Genomic DNA, 5,000 nt, shown 5'->3' with positions numbered 1-5,000 from the left:
TTCGTTTTTCCCAGCAATCTGTACGGTTCTTTCGGAGAAGTAGCTCCTTGTTAACCGGTACAGGTTGTCGGGGCATTCTCTTCTTTTGAGCTCGTGCAGCACGTTCGGCCACCAGACGTTGTCGAAGGCTCCTGATATATCGAGTGCTATTGCGAGGACGTACCTCTTCTCGCTCATTTGCTCGATTTTCTCGCGGAGCTTGATGATCGCGTCCACCGTCGATCTTCCGGGGCGAAAGCCATATTGTCTGTCGGAGGAGAGCGCGTGGTCGTGGAAGATAGGTGCCATCCTGGTGGCCATTAGCCTTTCTAGCAGCTTGCCTAGCATGGAGAGCAGACAGATTGGCCTGTAGGATTTCGGATTGCTTCTGTCCCGATCCGGTCCCTTGGGGATGGTGATAACATTTGCGACCTTCCACCGTTTGGGGAATATTCCCCAGGCGAGGCAGCCGTTCATGAGCCTTAGGAGCTCCTGGTGTATTCTTCCCCAGGCCCGTTGGATTATTTCGACCTCAATCAGGTCGGGGCCTGGGCACTTCCCCTTCCTCAGCCGTTTCACGGCGTCACTGAGTTCCTCGAAGCTGAATTCAGGGGTGTCTTCTACGTTGGGGGGGTTTGTCGAGTTCCGCCTTATTTCCTTCTGCTCCTCCGTTTCGGTGTCTTCCTCGTCGTCGGGTAGAAGTGCGGACAACATCGCTGCCGCGGTCGTTCGCCAGTTGGAGGTATATCCGAGCGGCGTCTTCAGCGTCGATGTTGTTTCCTCTCCTCTGAGTTTCCTTGCGACTGTTTTGTAAGCGATGCCCCAAGGTTCCCTGTTACCCTCTTTGGTGACGAAGTCCTGCCAGCTCTGGATTTTTGCTCTTGCCAGCATCCTCTTATACTCCTTTCGTGTTGACCTGTACCGCAGCTTCTCCTGCTCCCTCGTAGCGGGGTCCCTGGCCCCCTGATACCTTCTTCTCGCCTGGTAGGTGTTTCTCTTTGCTCTGGTGAGCTCGGGCGTCCACCAGGGTACTGACCTGTAGTACCATTTCTTCTTTGGGATGGCGGTGTCGCAGGCACCTATCAGGGTTGCCTGGAGTTGCCCGGCCATTCTTTCGACGTCCTCTGCCTGCTGGAGGGTTGTTTCTTTGAGTGCCTCCATTTTCTCTGTGAGGGCACTCTGAAATAGCTCCCAGTTGGCTTTTCGCGTGTTATAGCGTCTTTCCTGAAGCTGCGGTGTGGTGCTTCTCGTCCCGAAGTCGAGGAGCGTCTCCAGTATCCGGTGGTCACTGGAGGTACCATCTTCGCGTATCCTCCAGCCCTTTACAAGGAGTATTGCCTCTGGGCTCGCCATCGTCACGTCTATGTTTGATCGCCCTCGAGTTGTTTCAAACGTGTGGGGTTGTCCTGGTTGATTCAGGACATGGAGACCGTACTGCGCTATGACTGCCTCTAGGGCCTCGCCTCTGTCGTCGGTGCTCCTGCTGCACCACAGCGGTGATTTTGCGTTCGCATCCAGGCCGATGATGATCCTCTTGCCTCTGAGACACCGTAGTACCTTCTCCAACTGTTGCACGCCGACCTCGATGTTTCCTGTCGGCGGAAAGTACAGGCTTGCCGCGTACACCTCTGTTTCCCCGTCGCTTATCTGCACGCAGGAACAGTGTGTTGTGCAGAGTTCGGCGACCTCGAGGGGCGTTAGGGTCTCTGATTTTATCCCTACGGCCGCCATTGGCGGGTTGTGCTTCGACCCTCTGCAGGCGATCGCGACTCCTGTGCCGAATCCGGGTATTTTCCCATCGACGCTGTATGGTTCTTGCATTAATATTATGTCATCCCCATCGGCGTCCATTTGCGTCCGGATCTCGTAAGGAGTTGTTTTGGATCGCTGCATGTTGTGCTGCAGGATCCTTATTTCCCTTTTCCTCCCAAGTCCTCTTCTGTCCCTGCGTTGCTCTTTATACATATTGCGTCCTTGCTATTATTGCTTCCAAGGCTTTCGTATACATTGGGCATTTCGCGTTGGAAGCTGCGTGGTCGCCCTTCCTCCCTGCTCTCTTGCAGTTTACGCAGGTGGCGTGCCCATCCTTATCTTTGCACTCTTTAGTGCTGTGCCCACTTTCTGCACAGTGCGCGCAGATTTCGTAGTTAACGCGGCAATATTTTGCCACGTGTCCGTATCCTTGACACTTGTAGCAGCGACTAATTGCTATGTAATCTTTAACTTTGCAGGCATTCCATGAGAGGAAGATCTTACCTTTCAATAGTTTCTCCCTTACCTGGGGGGGCACTTCGATGACCCAGTTCGTCTCCTCTTGATCCTTTCTGCCGGTCCTGAAGCAGAACTTGATGGCTGCAACGTCGTCCTCATTTAGTCTTTCTTGGTTCTGCTTCCTCATGCAGGCCAGGATCTCCTTCTCTGGAATGTCCCTCGGGACGTCGTAGATGATCATCCTGGGGGGTCTCCGCTGCGGCGTGCTAGCTTTTAGTCCAGCCTCCTTTAGTTTCGAGTTCTCGGTGAACTCTTTTAGGCTCTCCGGCTTCGTCGTCTCAACGGCTAGGCCGTTTCCCTTTATTTTCCGGACGGCCGTAACTTGGATTCCTCTCTTGCGGGGATTCACTAGGGTGAACACCGCGTCAAGTGCTTCTTCGCTCGTTTGAATCTCGCCGCCTTCTCTTTCCGGTCGAATTATGACCACATTTTTGGGCGGCTTGACCGCCGTCTGCTCGACCTTGTTGCTCGTTATCTTTACTTTTTCGGCATATGTCGGTTCCCTCTGTTCCTGCTGCGTCGTTCTCAAGACGGCTGTTTCTAGCCGCCTGGTTGCTTTGTTGACGGCGTTCATTATCGCCGTTTCCTTATTCTTCTCATCTCCGGCACTCTGCTCTAGCCTGCCTGTCAGGTAGCTATTATGGAGCAGTAGCTCGTCAACAATGCCCCTCATTTCTTTGAAGTGCCGTAGGATTACTGCGGCGTGTTCCTTGTTTATTTTCCTGGCCGAGTCTAAGCAGAACGCCGTGACCTTCCTCTCTATGTCACTGGCCTGTGCCTTTATATCGGGCACTTGCCGCTTATCCTCCCCGGCCAATCTCTCCTCATCTCTGGGGGGGTTGTTTCTCCCCAGGCTTGCTCTCATCGTCTTCTCTGGTATCCTCGGGCTTGAAGTGGCCTCGTTCTTTTCCATCTGTTTCCTCAGGGGTTGGAGGACCACTCTGGCCTCTGCGCCTGGCGACGAGTGCCCTAGCGTCGGCATCACCGGCTCCTTGCCGCTTCTTTCGGCTGCCGCTGCGGCTGTTCGCTTCCCGGTGGCTATGTCCAGCGGCGTATTGAATCCCCCTCGCGGACTTTCAGTTGGCGCTTTGTTCCCGCGAGCACTCCCGCGCTGAGTCCGGCGGCGTGCTCTTCACAGTTCAAAACCCCTGGGTTTGAATTTGAATTTGAATTTGCCGCCTAGCAGCGTGCTCTTGGTTCCCAAGATGCCCGGGCGGCGGCGCTTCGGTCGCTCGACCCAAGATGGCTGCCGCGCGTCCGCTAACCTATCCTCCCGCACGTGGCACTTTGTTTTGCTTTTCTCGCGCTTATTTCGGCAATTTCCACTAAACTTTCGGTGTGCACTATGTTTTTAGCACTCGCACTATCTATTATTTTAGTTTTCGTGCCCGAGATCTTCGATTTTCGCGTTTTTGTCCGCCACGTGGCCTAACCTCACTTCGCGCACGCGGCACTTTCTTTTGTTTTTCCGCGCTTATTGCGGCAATTTTCACTAAGCTTTCGGTGTGCACTATGTTTTTTAGCACTCGCACTACCTATTATTTTAGTTTCGTGCCCGAGATCTTCGATTTACGCGTTTTTGTCCGCCACGTGGCCTAACCTCGCTTCGCACACGCGGCACTTTCTTTGCTTTTTCCGCGCTTATTGCGGAAATCTCCACTAATATTTTTGCATGCACTTTATTTTAAGCACTAACTCTGCCTATTGAATTATTTTTCGCTCCCGAGATCTTTGATTTTTCGGTTTTTCCTATCCGTCGCGTCAGCTAACCTCACTTTTCGCACGTGGCGATTTACATTAGCTTTTTTCGCTCTGAATTCGGCGATCTCCACGATTCTTTTAACTACACGTTTTCCTCGGCACTCCCACTTTGCTTTAAATTAATTTTTACGCCCGAACTTTTTAATTTGCCCGGTTTTTTCGTTTATAGACTGCGGAGCGACGTGCACGCGTCCGTCCCACTTGCCGCCATCTTGGAAACTAAGTAGATAGGGACAGAGGGAATCTCGTTAATCCATTCATGCGCGTCACTAATTAGATGACGAGGCATTTGGCTACCTTAAGAGAGTCATAGTTACTCCCGCCGTTTACCCGCGCTTTTTTGAATTTCTTCACGTTGACATTCAGAGCACTGGGCAGAAATCACATTGCGTCAACACCCTTGGGGGCCATCGCAATGCTTTGTTTTAATTAGACAGTCGGATTCCCCTAGTCCGTGCCAGTTCTGAGCTGAGCGTTGAATGGCGGCCGAAGAGAACGACCGCGACGGTAAAACCGCCACGGAAGCCTCGCAGCAAGGAAGATCCGCGGGAGGCCAAGGCACGGGACCGAGCTCGGATCCGGGGTGCGCGACGATATCCCCCCCGAGAGAGAGATACGCCGCGTCCCGTTCAGCTCGCCCAGGCCCGGCACGTCAGCCAAACCCGCTTCCCGACCAAGCCCGACACGCCCCGCTCCTCAGAGCCAATCCTTATTCCGAAGTTACGGATCCAATTTGCCGACTTCCCTTACCTACATTAATCTATCGACTAGAGGCTCTTTACCTTGGAGACCTGCTGCGGATATGGGTACGAACCGGCGCGACACCTCCACGTGGCCCTCTCCTGGATTTTCAAGGTCCGAGGGGAAGATCCGGACACCGCCGCAACTGCGGTGCTCTTCGCGTTCCAAACCCTATCTCCCTGCTAGAGGTTTCCAGGGAACTCGAACGCTTATACAGAAAAGAAAACTCTTCCCGGATCTCCCGACGG

At 53.5% G+C, this 5,000-nt stretch overlaps 1 long non-coding RNA gene and 1 pseudogene across 1 annotated transcript in view; one reads left to right on the top strand and one right to left on the bottom strand.

The window, feature by feature from the left end:
• The window catches only part of LOC126928070 (uncharacterized), a 15,207-nt gene that overhangs the window by 7,461 nt on the left and 2,746 nt on the right, over positions 1-5,000 (top strand). The window lies entirely within an intron of this gene.
• LOC126928072 (large subunit ribosomal RNA) overlaps positions 1-5,000 on the bottom strand; it is a 10,244-nt pseudogene that overhangs the window by 3,124 nt on the left and 2,120 nt on the right.

Source organism: Bombus affinis, unplaced genomic scaffold (genome assembly GCF_024516045.1).
Source record: "Bombus affinis isolate iyBomAffi1 unplaced genomic scaffold, iyBomAffi1.2 ctg00000514.1, whole genome shotgun sequence".
Lineage (NCBI taxonomy): Eukaryota > Metazoa > Arthropoda > Insecta > Hymenoptera > Apidae > Bombus > Bombus affinis.
This window is presented reverse-complemented; position numbering and strand designations above follow the sequence as displayed.